The following is a 23,478-nucleotide window of genomic DNA, read 5'->3' on the forward strand; positions in this document are numbered from 1 at the left end:
TCTAGGAGTAATAAGATAATAGAGAGGACCAGGTGATATTTAAGGAGCCTGATCTGGCGATCAACAATCAAATTGGCTGTAGCATTGAGCCTACAGCTCTCGGATTTGTGGAAGATAAGATGGGTGTTACTGGGGGAGTGGCAGGGATGGGCACCATGACTGATTCATTGAGGCAATGCCATTAAAAGCAGAAATAAGGGGAGTGCTGTGACAGTTAATGGAGGCCATGCCAGACCTAGCACCATGTCAGAGTTGACTGCCAGGGACCTATTTTCTCCAGGAGCGAAGGTTGATGGTAGAGTGAGGAAGCAGACAGAAGGGTGTGCGTAGCAAGGTAAACAAGGAAGCGTAGCAAAGATAATGAGGCCTCGTGTCATGGGGTCGTGGGTATGGGTGAATGAATTTATGTGCAGAGTGTGGTAAAGTGAGGAGGGAGTAAGAACATTTAGGTGTTGGTTTGAAGTTACTGAGACTCACTCATTGCTCTGTGCAAAGAATGAGGAAGGAAAATAAGGAGAGGTTTTCAGTGAGGATATCACCATGGACTTCAGAGGACAGTGGATTAAAAACCTTGCTGGAGAAGTTGGAGGGCTGGTAAAAGATGAAGTGCTGTAATGGGAAGGAGCCAAAGGAGTAAGGAGACTGGTCGATGTAGGACCTGAGGATGAGAGGCATATTGTTGCCACAACCACATGGGGTGAGATGCATGTTACAATGTGTGGCAGACAATGTGGGTGGAGCGACAAGAGGAACTGGGACACAGAAAAAAAATCTCTGGAGATTCCCATATCTTATAAGGTTCCTACTTTTTCCCAGTTCAGAACCAGACTGGGTAGGATCATGACATCGGATTTGATGTTTCCTTTGCTGATGGTGATAATTCAAAGATAATGTTACTTATACTACCAGATCTCCTGTGGGGTTGCTCATATCGTGAGTTGAGTGACACTGTTGTCGGCACATCAGTAGTTTTCTTGTTAGAATCAGCCAGGTTTGGTTAAAACAGCTGCTTTTTTGAGTCCCGGAGGCAGTTTCATTAAAGCCAGTCCATCACTGCCAGCTGCAATATCAAATCAGTAAAAATATATGTACATCTGTATTTACCCAACCTATATTGGAAACCAGGTTACCACTTTCTGCTTTAACCAACAATTTTTCTAAACACAACATTAATATTTTGCTTTACAGTTCATTCTATGTTTCCTTCATATTTTGAGATAAGTGCAGAAAGTACTAAACAACTTATTGGTCACAGGAGGGAAGACGGCTTTTGCACTGTGGCAATGGGATCTCGAAACATTTTACCAGCACTGATGTCAGCAATTATTATATAAGCACTTGAACTAACTGAGACTTCCCCGGCTCACTGCTGGAGAGGGAGAAGGATCACAGTATCTAAAACAGATCGGGACACTTCCTCAAGTTAATGCTGTCCTGCAGTAGATACTCAATTCAGTACACAGTCAATTACAAATTACGGCTGCAAGCCGCACAGGAGCGAATAAATATTTTGGAGATCCAAGCAGAAGACCTTTCTGCCTTAGACTGTTTTATAGGGAACTGGATCTGATATCCCCACATGGTGGTTATAGGTAGACAATATATCATAGGGCAATCTCCTGTAACAGCCATTTTCCACGGTTTATCCATCTGGAATAGAAGTCAGCCAAAGGCAAGTGAACTCTAGAGCAGTGCATTTGGCACATCGGTCATTCGTAATTAAGGGCAGTGAGGCTAGTTGTGGAACAGTCCCAGGTGATAGTACAGTATGTACGTAGTCAGACATCACTACAGTTATCCACTGCATCAGGAAGTGGGGGAGGGGGAACTTGGTCCTGCTCCCTTTGTCAAGCTTGATCTTACCATGCACGCTGGTGTCTAGGTCATGCTCTCTGCCATCTCACAGTTCACCATCGCAAGCGAAATGACCTTAAAGCTCTGTCTTTAAGCAGAAACATGAGAGCTAATGGCTACCTGGAAGACAAGCAACAACAACAACTTGCATTTATACAGCGCCTTTAACATAGTACAACGTCCTAAGGCGCTTCACAGGAGCGATTATCAAACAAAATTTGACACCGAGCCACATAAGGAGATATTGGGACAGGTGACCAAAAGCTTGGTCAAAGAGGTAGGTTTTAAGGAGCGTCTTAAAAGAGAGGTAGAGACGCAGAGAGGTTTGGCAAGGAATTCCAGAGCTTAGGGCCTAGGCAGCTGATGGCACGGCCGCCAAGGGTGGAGCGAAGAAAATCGGCGAGGCACAAGAGGCCAGAATTGGAGGAGCGCAGAGATCTCGGAGTGTTGTAGGAGGTCACAGAGATAGGGAGGGGCGAGGCCGTGGAGGGATTTGAAAACCAGAATGAGAGTTTTAAAATCAAGGTGTTTCTGGACCGGGAGCCAATGTAGGTCATTGAGCACAGGGGTGATGGGTGAACAGGTCTATCTCTGGATGCCTCTAACTCTTTAACACCCCCTCCCCATCCCACCATCCCGTTCCCTCCCTCCCGCTTCCCCTATCCCTCCCTTTCCCTCCCCCCCCCCCCCCCCCCCCACTCCACAAAAGCCAGATATAAAAATCAATCCCAAGGGTAGAAAATGGGGTGCTTCCAATTGCTCTGATTCTATGAGTAGTTCAAAAGATACAAGTAGACAGACCAAATATTATACTGCTTACTGGCCCGATATCATGGCAATAACTAAAGACAGAATCCTCTCTCCTCAAAGGAGGATCTCCTCTCACAATTCACAGGAGGTGTTAAGAGTTAGAGGCATCCAGAGAGAGTCCCGTTCACCCATCACCCCAGTGCTCACTGACCTACATTGGCTCCCGGTCCGGCAACGTCTCGATTTTAAAACTCTCATCCTTGTTTTCAAATCCCTCCGTGGCCTCGCCCCTCCCTATCTCTGTAACCTCCTCCAGCCCTACAACCCTCCGAGATCTCTGTGTTCCTGCAATTCTGGCCTCTTGTGCCTCGCCAATTTTCTTCGCTCCACCATTGGCGGCCGTACATTCAGCTGCCTGGGTCACATATCGCACCAATCCCTCGGCAGCCTGGTATTGAAAGGCAACAACTGTTAAGTCCGGATCTCCCAACCCTGGTGGTTCATTGGTTCCCAACGAGCATCTACTTATAGAGCTTATAACACAAGATGGGAAAAGTTTGTGCAATGATGCTTTACCAGCTGGTAATACCATGTCACGTGATGTCCCATATTTTCTGGAATATCGCCAGCATCTGTTCAACACTGATTTAAAATCTAGTTCAATTCAGGTTCACTAATACAAGCTTGGGGTCTGCCTTAGATATTCTTTTAGGTACAGTAGTGCCAGTCACTCCTGTAAGCATTCTGAGCATCTCTTGTTCAGGAGTGTGCCCGTACTGCCCATGTGGCGTTACCCGGGGTTGTGAAAATAGGACCCTCTCATGATCTGAACTGGATATCGTGTCTTTCGCAGGTGGACTGAGCAACATGGAGAGATGAGCCCAGCTATGAATTGTTAAGCTGCTTTATTTCACAGACAGCAAATGAACATACAGAGTGACAGTCAAGGCAAACTCACTTCTCTCCTCTAAAAAACGGGAAAAAATAATAACGATGGGTCCTGTCCGACTGACTTGTTTTGGCCTACCTTTCTAGGACTTCTGACTCCAAAACCTGATCTCCTGCAGTTTTGGCTTCCAGGCCCAAGACTGTGCCTCATAGTCCTCGGCTCAAAACCTCACTGCCCTTCTGTATCTTGGTTCCTTTTCTGTTAATTCTGCCCCCAGGAAGCAGAAGGGTGGTGACTCTGACTCCTTCCCGTGCAGGGATTCACCAGCAGGGTTACCAACCAAGCAGTATATTCTCCGCAGGCCACCATAAATAGAATTGTCCTCACACAATGAGTGTAAATATTTGTTGGCCACCTGAATCGAGATGACAACTTACTTTCCATCCCTGATCATCCTGGCTGATGGCCCAGGATGTGACAGTTTATCCTGAATTCTGCTGGGTATGTTTTTTTTACTGCTGTTACTTCTAAAGTCCTTATGTAGCATGACTGAATTTAAAGAGACAGCCACCAAGCCAAGCCTAGACAAACAAAAGTACTACATTTTTGTCAAAGTATGCACTCTTTGAAAGTGCGAGTTTATGTTTCCTTCATGGAAATCTTTGATTTGGATTTGTCCTCAAGACTCATCTGGAAATTTTTACCAAATGTCACCACCAAGTTTCATTTGGCTGCTTCATGTGTCAATCAGGTTCCAGTTGATACCATGTGCAAGTCGGCCACATGGGGCTACAATTGGCTCAGTGCTCGGGGCTAAGGAGGGAAAAATCAGCCAAGGTGGCCAGTCCTGGTCTCCTTTTAGTGACTCCTTCTGGAAGGTGACTGTGCACAGATGTCGAGTTCAGCTGTCGTGCCCCTCCACTGTCCAGATTTGCACATGAAGATTGGCAACTGGGTGATGCACCAGTGGGTTGGTAATATCCATGGAACCTCACTGAGCATGGGTCATTGAAAGGAGGGGAGAAAATTAACAACAAATTGGGAAAAGAGTTCACAATGAGGCTGATGGAAAATATTTCTATACATCTATGGTCACACTTTGTCCATTTCTTCAAAAACTTAGAATTTGCAATTGACAATTGCTTCAAATTTCAGGAGAGTTTGCAGAAAAACAATTCATGTTGGTGGTGTATTACACTCAAATATAATAAATGGTACTGCAACCCACACAATACCTTTTTTGTTCAAAAAAAAAAGTAACTTTCTTTACTATTATAAATTGGTTCTGTCAGCATTTCACAGCTACTCACAAGCAAACAGTTCCCTGGCTGTCTCTGAATTTTCAGCTCACACAGCTTGTGCCGACAGCGTGAGATTTCTGTTCATGCAGCAAACTGTTTGCTGATTCAGCACAGGTTCCATTTTTAAAGCTGAAAAAAACTTCAATAATATTTTCCCATTCGATTTTTCCTTTATCTATCCGTGTTCAGTTCATGTATCCGTGTTCAGATTATTTAAACATATCTGAAAATGCATTTCTCATTACAGATAATAAAGATGTCTCCGTGATGATGAGCGAAATGGATGTTAACGCCATCGCAGGAACCTTGAAGCTTTATTTCCGAGAGCTGCCGGAGCCGCTTTTCACAGATGAGTTGTATCCGAACTTTGCTGAGGGCATTGGTAAGTCACAAGAGGAATGCTCCCCTCTTGACTCAGGGAAGAACTGATTTCTTACACTGTTGATCTTTATGACCTTGCACTACAACTAATTTGTGATCTTTCTTCCCCCTCCCCCTGTTTAAATGACACTGAGCACCAGCCCTCCGTGACGCTGAGCGCCGGCCCTCCGTGACGCTGAGCGCCGGCCCTCCGTGACGCTGAGCGCCGGCCCTCCGTGACGCTGAGCGCCGGCCCTCCGTGACGCTGAGCGCCGGCCCTCCGTGACGCTGAGCGCCGGCCCTCCGTGACGCTGAGCGCCGGCCCTCCGTGACGCTGAGCGCCGGCCCTCCGTGACGCTGAGCGCCGGCCCTCCGTGACGCTGAGCGCCGGTGCACCGGCCCTCCGTGACGCTGAGCGCCGGCCCTCCGTGACGCTGAGCGCCGGCCCTCCGTGACGCTGAGCGCCGGTGCACCGGCCCTCCGTGACATATCTTTAGTCATCCAGGTAGCTCTAGCTTTGGATGCCCTTCCTTTTCCCCTCTTGGGTATGTGCTTATTCTGTACCCGAACCAACTCCTCTTTGAAGGCCTCCCACCTTCCTGTATTTTGTCCCAGTCCTCCTCAGTATTAACCAAACCCCCCCCCCACCCCCCAATGTGATGTCGTGCACAAATTTTGAAATTGTACTTCCAATTCCCGAGTCCAAATCGTTTATATAAATGGTGAACACCAGTGGTCCCAGCACCGATCCCTGTGGAACACCACTTCCCACCTTTTGCCAGTTTGAGTAACTACCGTTAACCCCTACTCTCTGTTTTCTGTTTTGTAGCCAGTTTGCTATCCATTCTGCTACTTGCCCCCTGACTCCACATGCTCTGACCTTAGTCATGAGTCTACAATGCGGTACCTTATCAAAGGCCTTTTGAAAATCCAAATATATTACATCTACAGCATCACCCTTGTCTACCCTTTCTGTTACTTCTTCAAAGAATTCAGTAAGGTCGGCCAAACATGACCCTCCCTTCTGAAATCCGTGCTGACTATTCTTTATTATATTTTCAGTTTCTAGATGTTTTTCTACTTCGTCTTTGAGTAAAGATTCCATTAACTTTTCCACCACCGATGTTAAACTAACTGGTCTATAGTTCCCTGGACTTGTTCTATCTCCCTTTTTAAATATAGGAATCACATTATCTGTCCACCAGTCCTCTGGCACTATTCCCTTTTCTAATGAATTTTTATATATATATAATAGTGCCTCTGCTATCTGTTCCCCTAACTTCTTTTAATCTGCGAGGATGCAATCCATCCGGACCGGGGGTTTTATCCTCTCTATGTTTGATTAGTTTATCAATTATCTCCCCCGTTTCTATCTTAAATGTCTTTATATCTTTTTTGATCTCTTCTTCTAATGTCCTGCCCACCATGTTAGTCTCCCTGGTAAATACTGAGGCAAAGTAATTATTTAATATTTTTGCCATTTCACTGTCATTACCTGTGAGTTTATCGTGTGTATCCCTTAGTGGCCCTATCCCTACCCTGATTTTTATTTTGTTATTTATGTGTCTGTAGAATACTTTATGATTTCTTTTTATATTCCTTGATAATTTAATTTCATCGGTTCACTGGTTTTGGTTCAGTGTAGGGTGTAGGAGTGGAGGTCTGAAATGCTGAGGCTTGTGTTGCTGTTCATTTTACAGTACTGTCTGATGCGGTTGCTAAGGAGAGCTGTATGCTGCATCTGCTTCTGTCACTGCCAGAGCCTAATCTCATCACCTTCCTGTTCCTGCTGGATCATTTGAAGAGGTGAGTCAAAGCAAAATATCTCCTATGTTTCACTAATCCTCTCTCCACCCCACCCCCCAATTCTCTCCATCGCTGAAGGTACCTACAGTTCTGTGGGCTCCTGCAACCCTCCAGTACTTGCACCACATGCTCATTATTCATGTGTGAGCCTGGACAGTGAGTATTGGCAGGATATTTGGCCACAAAGACCATCACAGTTGAGACTTCCAGTTCAGTAATAGGAGTGGGAACCCTGACTGAGTTCCCCCTAGCTCAGGAGCTCTTAAAGTGCCCAAATGGTGCCTCAGCTGAGATCAGCTAACTCAGCACAGACTGATGCTTTCTGTCTCCGTATGGCCAACCAACACTTTATACTGTCTCACTGGGTCATCTTTGTCCACAAAGAGATGAAACAACCTCTGTGAATGTGGATAAATATTTGGCATCTGTGAAATTAACCAGAGAAAAGATTTTCTATTTCCTGCCTTTTTTGAAGATATTTAGGGCAATTTCCATCAATGTTTCAGGTAATAACCTGGGGCTGTTTTTAATAGAAAGTCTGATAAAAGTCTAAATCAGGTTGTGAGATGCATGACTGGCTCCGATAATAATGTGCTGATTCAGTCTGGGAAAGTCCGGCTGTATCTCAGTAAATAACAATGGCATCATCAGGAGTCTTTAATGGGAATGTCGTTAACTCAAGTGTGTGAAAATTTTAATTTTTATCTAATTTGACTTCTTCCTCATTCCTTTATTCTCCATCTACTCTAAGATTCAGACCCATTGCCCAATAAGGGAAATCATGGCTCCATGTCCTTTGAGAACTTTTCTTGTGATGGGGTTATGTTACCTCCTCCATTCATTCTGACTTGGTGCCTGATCCTGTGACTGGAATCATTCCTCAGTTCTTTTTCTGCTGTTGTTTGAACCTGATGATGTTGGAGGTTTGCTTTTTAAATGCTCTGCCAATCTTGTTTTTTTTCTGTCACTTTGGGGGTTGGAGTCCATTCTTTTCCTTTTATTGTTCCTAATTGTCTGCTCTCCTGAAGGTCCTGACTCTTCCCGGGGTAGGGCAGCTCTCTGGTTCCTCACTCAATTTCTCATTCTTTACGTGTCACCCTGGATGGTGAGGACTGATAGGCTGTTCAACCTTGGGGGTCATCAGATAGCAATCAGGAAAGGGACACCTGGCTGATTGTTTTCCCTTCCCCTCCATTACAGGGGTGCTGAGGATAATAGTTGTGTACCCACAGCTGCCCCAGCTGAGATTAACTACCTCAGCATAGTTCAGTGCCACACCAGGTTGTCCATTTTACCTACTAAGCTGCGGGGTGGGGGGAGGGGTAGTTCTTTTGACTTTATTACAACGGTTTGTAAAACATTCCATCATTGATCTGGTGACATGCCCTGCAGAAAATGGTTTGATTTGTGATACTGCTTCATCCACAGGTACCAGCTGCACTTACATCACATTCTCAAGATGTCCCACAGTGTTCTACTTTTTGAAGTGGAATCACTGTTGTAATGTAGGGAAATGCAGCAGCCAATTTGCACAGGGCAAGGACCCATAAAACAGCAAATTAATGAATGAGCAGATCTTTTTGGTGGTGTTGGTTGAGGGACGAATGTTGGCCAAGGTACCGGCTGAACTCCCTGCTCTTTGAATATCGCCATGGGATCTTTTACATCCACCCAAAAAAGGCAGGTGGAGCCTCAGTTTAACACCTGATCTGAAAGACGGCATCTCCAACAGTGTAGCAGTCCTTCAGTACTGCACTGGTGTGTCAGCCTCGATTATGAGCTCGAGTCCTGGAGTTGGGCTTGAACCCACAACCTTTGGACTCGGAAACAAGAGTATTACCACTGAGCCAAGCTGACAATAAAAGGGAAAGTGGCACTCTTAAAAGGGGGAATTTTGCCCTCAATAGTCTTTTAAAATGTTGTAAACACCTTTTTGTTTTTTTTTATATGAATGCTTTCTTCTAAATACTAAGTGCCAATGACATTGCTCTGAGGTTTCAGTGAAACCAGCAGTGTGATGGGGTGATCTCACATTGAAAGACATTCACAGAGGGTGCTTCAGGAATTTCTACTCGAAATCTTACTTGCTGTTTCTCTTACAGTTAGGCAGTAACCCATTCCAGCATGTTTCTGTGATGTAATTTCTGTTCACAGGAAAAGAACTCTTTTTTTAAAAGAACATCTTGAAAGTGAGACTTCTCCTATAAAGAGTGAAAAAGAACATGGTATAAATGTTGCTTCCGGTCAGTCTGGACATTGATGAATTTAACCCTGATGTCTATTCCAATTTTTATCTCCAACAGGGTGGCAGAGAAAGAACAAATCAACAAGATGTCATTGCATAACCTGGCCACGGTCTTCGGACCCACCCTGCTGAGGCCCTCGGAGAAAGACAGTAAAATACCCACCAACCCCACTCAGGCTATCACAATGGCAGATAGCTGGTCACTGGAGGTGATGTCACAGGTAATTGAACATTCACTCTTGGTTTTTTTTTCTGTTCAGAGTTGCACATTCTTCAAATGCAAAACTATCTTCTCCATATGAATTTAGTGCCACCAATATGTTGACTTCAAACATGAAGAAATAATCCTATTTACAAATCTTCACTCAACGAGTGGTATTATGAAAGTGGAGTGGCGTTAACAATAAGAGAACACCTGGGCGTAGAGTTTCCGCTGGGGGAACAATCGACAAAACGCCCCCAGAATGTGCTGGACTCTGCACTGGTTTTGCCGAGGTGAAGTTACACTCGAGTTTCCACGCAAACTCATTAGCATAAGCCCGAACATAAGCTCTCCCATGAATCAGTGCAATGGAGCAGCATAATCGATTGGTGAGTGAAACAGGGCATTCTCCAGCATCACAAAGAGGAATGAGATTACCAGGAAATGAGCCATTCTTCAGCTGACTGATTTATTGCTCTTGGTCTTACTTTTTAATTGGCTTCAATTGACTGCTTTGATCTGATCATGGTGTACAAGACCTGTGACCAACAGTCAGTTGAAGCCACACAGGTGTGACCTGATTGGCTATAATTGACTGAATTTAGATTAATTTAAGCTAATTGCAGCAGGAGCAGGAGAAAGAGACCTGGGTCAGGCTTCAATTGACTGCTGGTGACTGCAGGTACAGGCGATTGACGCTGGATTCATGTGACCTGGCTGCCTGTGCACCTGAAAATCTGGATGCAGTGTGATGAACAGCCCTGGACGGGTGCAATCGGCAGAAACTCCTCATTCCAACCTGGGGGCGTGGCCAGTTTTGAGAGTGGGGACTGCTTCGGTGAATGGATTTTTGAACCAGCATAAAAGATCGCAAACACTCCAACATAAAGAGGTTATGGGCGCAACTCATTAAAATTACCCGAACTTTCCATTCGATTCCGTTAAGATTCCGCTGATATCTGGGTGGAAATTGTGTGGAAATTCCACCTCCGATGTTGCATTAGATCCCACAGACTTAGACGGTCACAGATTCTCCCTGGTCTGTGCTAAGTCAGCTGGTCTCAGCTGAGGTGACAGCAAGGTTGTTACAATTGGCCTCCACCTCTGGGTGAGGGAAGGGACAAATCAATCAGGATTCTTGCTTCTGATCGCTCTCCAGTGACCACTGCTGGAAGATTGGTGTGTGGGGATGTTAGGTGATGACAGGATTGGGCTTGCCTGAGTTGTCACCATGGTGAAGTAGCCCACTGACACACTCCCTAGGCTCACTCATAAACAATAGCCACTTGGGTGAGCTGTAAAAGAGCTGTCAGCCCCTACAGAACCAAATTCCAGAAGCAGAAAACCTCTTCATGAGAAGAGGGGGAAGAAATGTGGGGGAAAGATGACGATGCTGGGGTACATGCCAGAGAGTGACTTACTGAATGCTTTTCATTCCTTCTGGAAACTTCCATCCAGTGCCTCCCTCTGACTGCATGCACAGCAACAGGAGTTCAATATATGTGGAATCCTATGAATAAACTTCCCTGCTACCACCCTACCAACATGATTGGCCATCACACCCCCCTTTTGTTCAGGCTTTTTGATCCATGCCCCCTCCCCTGATCCAATCTTGTAACTGGCTGATGCTGGTGTACAGATCTACATCCTTCCAGCTGCCTTGTCCAGGCATTCATTCTTTATGCTTGGGACTGAATGATGAATGTCAGAAAACTTTTTGAAAGAAGGAGGGGACATGATGGCGAGCCTAATCCGAGGCCTCACCCAAAGTCTACACACGGTTAGCCATCAAGAACAGGAATCCTGGCAACTTTTTCTGGTGGGACTGAATAGCCTCCTCCTGTGCTGTGACATTCTCCGATTCTATCTGCAGTAAAGTTAATAACAGATTATAATTGAAAATGACAGCTTGATAATCAGAATTATTGTACCACAGTGTGAGCGGAAATTAGTCTAAGCAGAGTGATTTGAACCCCTGTGGCTGCTGACATCACGTTAGCTTTTAGGCTGTTTATGGTGTTGAACTAATGGACTGTTTACTCAGAGACGATAACATAAAAAAATTCTTGTTATTCTTTCCAGGTGCAAGTTCTGCTCTATTTCCTGCAGCTGGAGACCATTCCTACCCCAGACAGTAAACGCCAGAGCATCCTCTTCTCAACAGAGGTGTAGGAGGTAGTCAGCCAAGTACTAAACGCAGCAGCAAACAGCCATCAGCAGTACAGTACAAACCTCTGTCACCGCTTCATTCATCATGGGATATCATACCGTTAGCTGCTGTCGCTGGTGTAAACCCGCAGTCTCCCATCAAGCTTGCTGTGTGTTTTAGAGCAAACCTGAATATGGGAAGCACTGGAGTTCATTTTATGTATGGACCTATATTGAGCTGTCCTATTCATATCCACCAGAGGGTGGTATACAACAGAGTGATGATCCAACCATCTCTTGTGTTACAAATAGATATACAGGTCTTAATGATATACTCAAGTATGAAGGCGATGGATAGTTCTGAGTTTTTTTTTTAATTCATTTTAGCAACCCCAATGTGAATAGGAACACAGTTATTGCTTCCTATTGAGTTTGCTGCCTGTAATTAGCAATTGTGGATGTAAATGGAAATTAGACGCATTTAAGGCCTAAGCAGACCATGACATATATATATAAAGCTTGATTTAAGTTATAGGTTTTTGTTCATTTCTTTTAACATGAATGCACTTGACAGCCACTTATGCAGCTTTAGTGCGTTTTATATGTTTCCTTGTCTGCAGAAGGCTGTGTACAGGTTTAAATGCAAGAGCAATACATGACTGTGCCAATGGCTGTGCTCCTGTTTGTACTTCCCGATGAGTCACTTTTCAACAGCACCAATTTCTTACCATATTAATACATTCCAACCCTTATTGGCAATGGAATTTAACATGCAGGCGTGTTGAGTTAAAGTTTATGTAATATTAAGATTCCCTGTATTAATTTCTGTTTTGTTTTTCCCTGAAGCTGGTTATTTTGGGCTGGGTTTTACAACATTATCTTTGTCAAAGTTTCTGATGAATGAAACTTGTCGAGTTGGAACTGCGAGTGTTACTCTCCTAACAAGCGGCCAATCTGTGAAGGTGAAAATCAACAAGATGAACCTTAACCCTGTCAGTTACCACTGTTCATTCTGAGGTAGCTGAACATGGAGGCGTTTCAGGAACTCAAGAAATGTTATCCTCATTAGTGGATTTTTTTTTGGTGCTAAAGCCCCCTACCCAATCAGCAGAAGCTGGTGATCCAGTTGATCCTCCCATGTGCCCGTACACTCTGTGTGCCAGTTATACTGTTAATGAGGTGCCACACCCTCCAAACACCGTTCTACCTTTTCCACAGTTACCAGTGTGCGCTGATCCTGTTCGAGGGCCAGCATTATCTGCACCTCCAGCTGCCACCAGCCTGGGAACCCAGGAATGGTCAGGCCCTGGAGAGACACAGCTTCACTTTGCCAGCTGCCAATGTGGCAGGAGTACTGAGCTGCTGCTAAAAATGGGATACGACCAATAGTAAAATCCCTTTGGTCAGCTGTTAACCCTTGTCCTTAAGGTGCGTATTCTTGGTTACTTGTTGATTATTGTGATCTCAAAGCTCTACTTCACGTTCCTGATTTAAAGGGGCTCTGTCACCATGCTCCAAAGAGATTTTGTAAGCTCAGTTCCTGAGTATCAAGGTCTCTGCGCACTGCACCACAAACTCTTGCAATTTGGGTTTTTAATAAAACTGTACACGAATGAATTATTTGTTTCCTCCCTCTGTTCCCCTGAGTGGTCCCATTGGGCTACAGTTCATCAGGCGCTGATTCTCATTGGGGTACAGTCCCACGGACACTGACCCTCACCGGGGTACAGTCCCACGGGCACTGACCCTCACCGGGGTACAGTCCCACGGGCACTGACCCTCACCGGGGTACAGTCCCACGGGCACTGACCCTCACCGGGGTACAGTCCCACGGGCACTGACCCTCACCGGGGTACAGTCCCACGGGCACTGACCCTCACCGGGGTACAGTCCCACGGGCACTGACCCTCACCGGGGTACAGTCCCACGGGCACTGACCCTCACCGGGGTACAGTCCCACGGGCACTGACCCTCACCGGGGTACAGTCCCACGGGCACTGACCCTCACCGGGGTACAGTCCCACGGGCACTGACCCTCACCGGGGTACAGTCCCACGGGCACTGACCCTCACCGGGGTACAGTCCCACGGGCACTGACCCTCACCGGGGTACAGTCCCACGGGCACTGACCCTCACCGGGGTACAGTCCCACGGGCACTGACCCTCACCGGGGTACAGTCCCACGGGCACTGACCCTCACCGGGGTACAGTCCCACGGGCACTGACCCTCACCGGGGTACAGTCCCACGGGCACTGACCCTCACCGGGGTACAGTCCCACGGGCACTGACCCTCACCGGGGTACAGTCCCACGGGCACTGACCCTCACCGGGGTACAGTCCCACGGGCACTGACCCTCACCGGGGTACAGTCCCACGGGCACTGACCCTCACCGGGGTACAGTCCCACGGGCACTGACCCTCACTGAGTCAACAGAGACTCTCAGCCTGAGGTACTGTGTCCAATTGTCGTATCCCAGCTGAAATCAGTCGAAGTTTGATCTGTGTCTCAGTCCCTCAGAATGTGTTGCAACGTATGTGATCAGTGATGTGCTGAATTACACTTTCCTCAGCTTGAGTTGATGGTGAGAGTCAGACTGGAATCATGTGGCAGCTAATGCTGGCTACTGAGATTCATTGAGTCTGAAATAACAACTTACCATTTACCAGTTGCTTATTGTTTGCAGATGTTTTAAGAATTGGCGTTGAACAGATTTCTTTTTTGGGATCAGTAGTAAGACGAAACAAGTGATTCTTGCAATAGACTGTGTTTACAGACCTTGTGAGTTTATTTTATTTAAATCTAGTTTAAGTATGGAATTAACAAAAGTTAACCCACTCTGAGCACCTTGGTGCACCAGCACAGACACTGCCCATTTCAGGAGCATCTTTCCCCACCAAGGGCAGATGCAAATGGATGTTTTACATCTGTAGCAACACCCAAGAAGCGTTACCCACCCCTTCATCTCTACTGTGCTGTTCAGTGAATACAGAGGGGAGAATTGTTCCCATTCACAGTCACCTAAAAGAATTATCGAGATCAGACCTGCTCATTTCGTATCTGCTCAAACTTCAGGAGAAAAATTATGGAAAATAAATAAATGCTGGCTGAGAAAGGATTCGAGAAGCCAGTGGTGCAAGTAATTAGCACTAAGGGTTATCAAAAACACTTCAAATGCTGGACGTAGACATCGGGTCAGTCAGCATATGAAGGAGCAAAGACAGTGATGTTTTGGGTGGCGATGCTTTCTCAGCACCTAGTTGGTGTATGCTCCTGTGTTCCCTCTCTGTTGTGAAATGTCTGGTTCAGCACCTCCCACATTGTATGGGACTGTGTTCTACCACTCCATTGTGCATCTTCAACATGCCTCCCTTAAAATGGCACTATCATTTCACTCTCTCAATACTACTTCCCCTGTGTGTAACATTTCAGCATTAGTGTTTTTAAAAAAAGTAAAACATGTTGAATTTCATTAACCGTACCAGAGGCAGTCTGAATGGTTGACTGCCCTCTCATTTCTGGGACCTGAGTTTCACCCCAGTCGTGGCAATCATAATTAAAACTATTTCTCACTGCTGCTCAGAAGCATCTTCTGTGAAACTAGCTTACAACATTCTCAACTCCAGATTGAAGTGTGTGTCCACAGCACTAACTGCCCAAATAATTTATCCATATATATATAGTCAGTTTCAATCAGAGAAGTTTAAAAATTGGAGAAAGTGGAAACATGGTCATGATCTGATTGAATGGTGGAGCAGGCTCGAGGGGCCGAATGGCCTACTCCTGCTCCTACTCCTGTTTCTTATGGTGCATCCATCATTCACATTGACATCCTTCATCTGGATGAGTGCAGAAATTCATTAAATGGTAATTAAACAAAAAGATGAGTGCACTGTTTCTACTGTCAGCAGTGTTGGAAGAGTCGTAGGTGGTAATGTAGGAATCAGTACAACAGACCAAAAGACTTTCTTTTGAAAGTGGTTGTAGTTAATAGCTGAAACTTCACAACTTTTCAAGTCAACACAGATGCCTTTGAAGTGACTGCAGATTCATTAACAATCTTCAGTCTCCTTCAAATACTTCAGTCTCCAAATGTCAGTGCTTTAGCATTAAGAATTGCCTGGAGATTGCAGTATGTTATTTTTTAACTTATCATGTAGTACAGTGATCTACTGTGAAGCCACACTGAGTAATCAACAATGGGAATTTTGTCAGGCATTGTATGAAACAGTTGCCAATAATAATTTAAAGGAAGTAATAGGATGGGAAATCAAGGGTTGGTTAAAATATTGTATTATAATGCTATAGTTACGCAGGAAGTGCTAATTCCTTTCACCCAATGACTGTTAAACCCTTGTAACCCGCTCTTGATGTGTTGTTGTGATTGTTCAGATACCTGCGCAGTCCAGGGATGTGGGTTAGAATTATTTATTAAAATAATCAAGATTAAATTATATAAATTGTACTTATTCAAGTCTTGTGTAGAAGCCTTTTGTTCCTTGCGTTTTGGGATTGTCAGTTGAATTGACATCACTAAGTTTGTGGATGTGATCCACCCTGCAGTAGCACTGCTTCCTATGGCTGTCTACTCATTGTTTCATGGACTGGATTCTCTTATTTTCCAGGACCATTCTGTATGAGACGCTCCATCCACACAGGAAGGGGGGAAGGAGGAGATGATTTTTAGTTTCTGTTTTGGATAACTGTTGATTTAGTTCTCTGTCACTTTCTAAGAATAGTTAGGCATGAGAGGGATGCGTATTTGAAGAAATCCTAAGGCATTTGTAGCCTCTGTTTGTACACAAAAAATGTTAAATAAAATACCTGTATCTATACTATTGGTGTTTTGTGGTAATTCCCATTGAATCCAAGCTATGATGAACTGCCGGTGAATAAGGAGGAATTCCCATTGAATCTTGTTTTAACATTAGTTGTGGGGAAGTTACTGGAATCTATAATCAAGGACAGAGCAACTGAGCACTTGGACAAATATCAGCTGAGCAAAGAGAGTCAGCATGGATTTGTGACGGGAAGGTCATGTCTGACTAATTGAATTTTTTGAGGAGGTCACTAACGTGGTGGGCAGGGGAGTGACTATGGATGTTTCTAAATAGTCTCTCCCCGTGGAACCTTAGCCCAGCGAGAAGACAATGTCTTCAGGACAGGAGGAGAAAGAACAAGAAGAAAAAAAAGAGAATTGACCTAATGGAACGTAAGATCGTGGTTGAAGAGGCCTCTGTTTTCTCAAAAACACCACCCTATCTTTAACCTACCTTTTCTCTCCAAGGTCATGGTACAAGTTGTCAGCACCACAGTTATGTGCTTGCCTTTCTCTCCACTTGCTATTTGAGTCTTTCAATTCTGGTTTCAGTCTATAGCACTGTGACCACCTGGTCACAGGCACCCATCACACTCTTTATGCTGCAACCATTGCTCATTGCCCCTTCTTGTCATCCTTGACCTCTATTACTCTTGACCATTCCATTCTCCTTCACCAACTTTGAGCTTCTGCCAAAAACTACATACCCATGCCTCCAATTTGTTGTCTAACCTTGGTGTCCCATTCAGTCCCAAATTGAGCATGTTACGCTGTGCCTAGCCCATCGCCAAAATTGCATTCTTTCAGATCAGGAACATTGGCCACTTTTGCTTCTACCTTTTCCCTTCAGTTGAAACCATAATCCCATGCTTTCATCTTGAAGATCGATTTCTCCAGTACTGTCCTTACTGGCCTCCTTGCCTCCACTCTTCAGACTTCAGCCAGAGCTGCATGGCACATGTCCTCTCCTATACATCCATCACCCCCATCCAATTTAGGATCCCTGTTCTCATCACAATATCTGTCCGTGGCCTCAGCTGTGCCTGAGTGATCTTCTCCAGCCACAAATCCTTTCACCCTTGGCTCCACTGACTCCAGATTCCTATTTGTTATTCACTGCACCACAGGCATCTATGTTCCTGCACTCAAATTCTTTCCCAAAACCAACTTGTCTTGCTACCTGCATAGTAATTCATTGGCTGTGAATATTTTGAGCTGTTCTGAGGATGTGGAAGGTGCTATATAAAGGCAAAGGTCTTCTTTATCACCTTGTGTACCTTCAAAAGTCTCCTTAAAAACTCTCCCTCCTCCATAAATTCCTCCTTTTCTCCATTATTAATTGGGGGCAGTGCAATAATCGGTGTGTATTAGTACAGAGTCACGAGATCCAAAGCCAGTGATGTGTGCAGCCTGCATGATGTTGGCCTTCCTGGATCCACAGATTATCCTGAGGAATACACAGGTATAAGTTGTCAGAAGGTTGTATTGCTCAAGCAGAGAAATACTGAGCTCAAGCATCAAGTGTCCACACTCCAGAACATACTGGAGGAGGAAAGGTTCATGGAATGTATATTCCAGAAGTTGGTCACCTCACAGGTTGAGGGATAAGGAAGCAGAGGAACAAGTGACCATCAGCAAGTCCATGGGAGTTCTCTGCATCTTCATTTATCTAATAGGTCAAAGAAGACAACACAAGGGAGAGTATCCATAACCCTAGCACCATGAAGCAGGAAATTACCCAGAGCAAAAAGAGTAACCCTAACAAGAACACGTGAATATTAGTGTTGGGAAATTTCACAACAACTTGCATTTATGTAGTGCCTTTGATGTAGCAAAACGTCCCAAGGCACTTCACAGGAGCGTTATCAGACAAAATTTGACAGAGGCACCTAAGGAAATGTTAGGACAGGTGATCAAAAGCTTGGCCAAAGAGGTAGGTTCAAAGGAGGAGAGAGAGGTGGAAATGTGGAGAGGCTTAGGGAGGGAATGACACAGCTTAGGGCTGTTGTAGCGACCGTCCCGGTCACCATTCAAATCACCCACGCTAAGTCCGGAGAGCCTTTCGTAAGTCGAGTTTATTCAAGCTTATGCAGGGGAGAGCCTTAGCGAGCCAAGGGTTTCTCCGATTAAACAATTTCGTCAGGCTTTATACGCAGTACGGTTGATACAGTGTATCTCACGCCTCACGCACGTAACCAACTAGGTCCCGCCTATATCTTGCCCGTAATCATCATGGAGTCTCGCACATGCGCAGGAGCAGACGTCCCTGTTATCTCAACTGTCTTAAGCTCTCACTTCTGCCTTTCTCTGGTTTACAATTCCCCTTATCTGGTGTCCGAGGTCTCCCATTATCATTATCTTAGAGTCATAGAGTTATACAGCACGGATAGAGGCCCTTCGGCCCATCGTGTCCGCGCCGGCCATCAAGCCCAGTCTAATCTAATCCCATATTCCAGCATTTGGTCCGTAGCCTTGTATGCTATGGCATTTCAAGTGCTCATCCAAATGCTTCTTGAATGTTGTGAGGGTTCCTGCCTCCACAACCCTCTCAGGCAGTGAGTTCCAGACTCCAACCACCCTCTGGGTGAAAAAGTTCTTTCTCAAATCCCCTCTAAACCTCCCGCCTTTTACCTTGAATCTATGCCCCCTTGTTATAGAACCCTCAACGAAGGGAAAAAGCTCCTGAGTATCCATCCTATCTGTGCCCCTCATAATTTTGTACGCCTCAATCATGTCCCCCCTCAGCCTCCTCTGCTCCAAGGAAAACAAACCCAATCTTCCCAGTCTCTCTTCATAGCTGAAGCGCTCCAGCCCTGGTAACATCCTGGTGAATCTCCTCTGCACCCTCTCCAAAGCGATCACAACCTTCCTGTCGTGCGGCGACCAGAACTGCACACAGTACTCCAGCTGTGGCCTAACCAGTGTTTTATACAGCTCCATCATAACCTCCTTGCTCTTATATTCTATGCCTCGGCTAATAAAGGCAAGTATCCCATATGCCTTCTTTACCACCTTATCTACCTGTTCCGCCGCCTTCAGGGATCTGTGAACTTGCACACCAAGATCCCTCTGACCCTCTGTCTTGCCTAGGGTCCTCCCATTCATTGTGTATTCCCTTGCCTTGTTAGTCTCTCCAAAGTGCATCACCTCGCACTTTTCCGGGTTAAATTCCATTTGCCACTGTTCCGCCCATCTGACCAACCCATCTATATCGTCCTGCAGACTGAGGCTATCCTCCTCGCTATTTTCCACCCTACCAATTTTTGTATCATCAGCGAACTTACTGATCATACCTTTTACATTCATATCCAAGTCGTTAATGTAGACCACAAACAGCAAGGGCCCCAGCACAGATCCCTGTGGTACCCCACTGGCCACAGGCTTCCAGTCACAAAAACAACCTTCGACCATCACCCTCTGCCTTCTGCCACTAAGCCAGTTTTGTATCCAAAGTGCCAAGGCACCCTGGACTCCATGGGCTCGTACCTTCTTGACCAGTCTCCTGTGGGGGACTTTATCGAAGGCCTTACTGAAATCCATGTATACCACATCCACTGCGTTACCCTCATCCACACGCCTAGTCACCCCCTCAAAAAATTCAATCAAATTAGTCAGACATGATCTTCCCTTGACAAAGCCATGTTGACTATCCCTGATTAATCCTTGCTTCTCCAAGTGGAGACTAATTTTGTCCTTCAGAATTTTTTCCAATAATTTTCCTACCACTGATGTTAGGCTCACTGGCCTGTAGTTCCCCGGTTTTTCCCTACTCCCCTTCTTGAATAATGGTACTACATTAGCGGTTCTCCAGTCCTCTGGCACATCCCCTGTGGCCAGAGAGGTTCTGAATATATGTGTTAGAGCCCCCGCAATCGCCTCCTTTGCCTCACACAGTAGCCTGGGATACATTTCGTCCGGGCCTGGGGATTTATCCATTTTTAGGCCTGCTAAAACCGCCAATACCTCCTCCCGCTCGATGTTAATATGTTCGAGTATATCACAGTCCCCCTGTCGTATTTCTGTCTACATCGTCCTTCTCCATAGTGAAAACAGATGCAAAAAATTCATTTAGAACCCCTCCTACATCTTCCGGCTCCACACACACATTGCCATTTTTGTCCCTAATGGGCCCTATTTTTTCCCGAGTTATCCTCTTACCCTGAATATACTTATAAAACATCTTAGGATTTTCCTTTATTTTGCTCGCCAGTGTTTTTTCATGGCCCCTCCTTGATCTCCTAATTTCCTTTTTAAGTATCCCCCTGCACTTTTTGTACTCCTCTAGGGCTTCCTCCATCCTTAGCCTTTTGTATCTGCCAAAAGCCCTCTTTTTCCTAATCCATTCTCGTATATCCCCTGACATCCAAGGTTCCCTGGAGTTCTTGGAACCACCCTTGACCTTTACGGGAACATGTTGCCATTGTATGGTCTCAATCTCCCTTCTGAAAGACTCCCATTGCTCCGATGCGGAATATCCTACAAGCAGCTGATCCCAGTCCATTTTGGCCAGATCCTGCCTTATCCTATTAAAATCGGCCTTCCCCCAATTTAGAACCTTTATTTCCGGCCCCTCCCTGTCCTTTTCCATGACCACCTTAAATCTCACCGAATTATGGTCACTGTCACCAAAGGGCTCACCTACTAGCACTTCTTCCACTTGGCCGGCCACATTCCCTAGAATTAGGTCCAGTACCGCCCCCTCTCTTGTAGGACTTTCGACATGCTGGCTCAAAAAGCTCTCCTGGATGCACGTTAAGAATTTTGTACCCTCTAAGCCTTTTACACTCTGAGTATCCCAGTTAATATTGGGGAAGTTGAAATCCCCCACGATTATTACCCTATTATTTGCACAATTTTCTGAAATTTGCCTTCATATCTGTTCCTCTATCTCCCCCTGACTGTTTGGGGGTCTATAGTACACTCCCATCAAAGTGCTTGCCCCCTTTTTGTTTTTAAGCTCCACCCATATGGCCTCATTTGAGGAACCTGCTAATATATCATCCCTCCTTATGGCAGTAATTGATTCTTTAATTAATATTGCGACCCCCCCTCCTCTTATACCTCCCCCTCTGTCTCGCCTGAAGATTCTGTACCCCGGAATATTGAGCTGCCAGTCTTGCCCCTCCCTCAACCATGTCTCTCTGACAGCAACAATATCATACTCCCATGTGTTTATCAACACCTTCAGTTCATCCACCTTATTCGCAAGACTCCTTGCATTAAAATAGATGCCATCCAGCCTTGCTCTTACATATTTGCCCTGTCTCCCAAGCTGACTTGTTTTTTCTCTATATTTGGCTGCACATCACCCCCTATTGTAGCTCCACTCTGTATCCCATCCCCCTGCCAAGTTAGTTTAAACCCCCCCCAACAGTGCTAGCAAACCTCCCCGCAAGGATATTTGTCCCGCTCTGGTTCAGATGCAACCCGTCCGACTTGTACAAGTCCCACCTTCCCCAGAAGCAGGCCCAGTGATCCAGGAAACTGAAACCCTCCCTCCTGCACCAACTCTTTAGCCACGCATTCATCTGTTCTATCCTCCTATTTCTATACTCACTAGCCCGTGGCACTGGGAGTAATCCAGAGATTACAACCTTTGAGGTCCTGCTCTTTAATCTGCTACCTAGCTCCCTAAATTCTTGATGCAGGACCTCATCTCCCTTCCTACCTATGTCGTTGGTCCCAATGTGGACCACGACCTCTGCCTGCTCACCCTCCCCCTTGAGAATGCCCTTTAGCCGCTCAGTGACATCCATGACCCTGGCACCAGGGAGGCAACAAACCATCCTGGAGTCACGTTAGTCTTAGTCCATTGTTTTTGTTACAAGGTTTCATGACAACTGCTAAACTGCTGACAATTGGCTTTAGTCCTTTTTGGTCAAGCTTCTCATTATGCCTTGCGGTCACACTGGTTGCCTCGTAGCATAACTTCAGTTTACATAGAAACATTATACACACACCTCTTACATCAGCATTAATATCACAAAGCCCATAATTCTTTAGTTGCCGCAACAGGGCCTAGGAGCTGAAGGCCCTAAGTGGGGGATGTGGAGCCTTTACAGCCATGACCAGGAGTCCCGAATGGTGCATTGTCTCCAAGGTGTCAACCTTGAAACATATCTGAGTGGGTGGAAAAGTATTTGGAAAGCGGCATTAATCAGTACTTCATATTGGAATCGACCAAGGAAAGTAGAGTAAAGGTTTTGCAGAGGGAATTTAAGGTATTGGGATCCAAATTTAAGACAAGCCCTCGAGCAGTAATCTCTGCTGGTGCCTCACACTGGGTACATAGGGAAAGGAAGATTAGAGTTCTCAATGTGTCATAAGCAATGGTGTTGAAGGGTTTGAGATTTCTGGGGCAAATTCTGGGAACGATTGATGCACTACTGAATGAACAGTCTTCACCTGAATCAAAACCCTACCTATGTCACTGTGGATACTGAAAGAGGGACAGGAAAACCAGACCAAAGACCAGGAAAGATAGAGGGCTGAGGCTCCTAAGAAGTTAAATTTTGATAAAGAGGGCATCAAAAGGGAGGAGGGAGGGAAAATGAGACCGACCTTAGAGGGGACAAATAAAAAGTATTGAAATGAGGAAAAATGAGTGAAGGTTACTGATTAGCAAACAGAAAAGAACGATGAAAATGCAGGTATATTAATGCAACAAATGAAAAGAATAAAATTGGGGAAACAGAACAATAATTATCGAAAAATATGGTATTGTTGCTTTAATTGAAACCAGGCTTCAGGCAGGGCATGATGGGAACGAAACATTCCAGGTTACAACATTTTTAGAAGAGAAAAAGAGATGGCACTCGCACTTTGAGGAAGGGGACTGAGCATTTGAAAGGGAGGGCCAGGGCATTACTGATTCGTAAAGGGCTTTGAATATTATAAAGGGAGGGACAGAACATTACTGACTAAGGAAGGGAGTGATAGAGCTCCACTGATTATGGAAAGGGTTTGAGTATTATGAAGGGTGGGACAGAGCATTACTGATTATTGAATGGTTTAGTGTGTTATGAAGAGAAGGACAGATCATTGCCGATCACGGAAGGGGTTTGATTATTGGGATTGGGGTGATAGAGCATTACTGATTATGGAA

At 45.4% G+C, this 23,478-nt stretch overlaps 1 pseudogene; it reads left to right on the forward strand.

The window, feature by feature from the left end:
• The window catches only part of LOC137341921 (breakpoint cluster region protein-like), a 743,894-nt pseudogene extending 727,505 nt beyond the window's left edge, over positions 1 to 16,389 (forward strand).
• Positions 16,390 to 23,478: the final 7,089 nt, after the last annotated feature.

The sequence above is a fragment of the Heptranchias perlo genome, chromosome 25 (assembly GCF_035084215.1).
Source record: "Heptranchias perlo isolate sHepPer1 chromosome 25, sHepPer1.hap1, whole genome shotgun sequence".
Taxonomy (NCBI): domain Eukaryota; kingdom Metazoa; phylum Chordata; class Chondrichthyes; order Hexanchiformes; family Hexanchidae; genus Heptranchias; species Heptranchias perlo.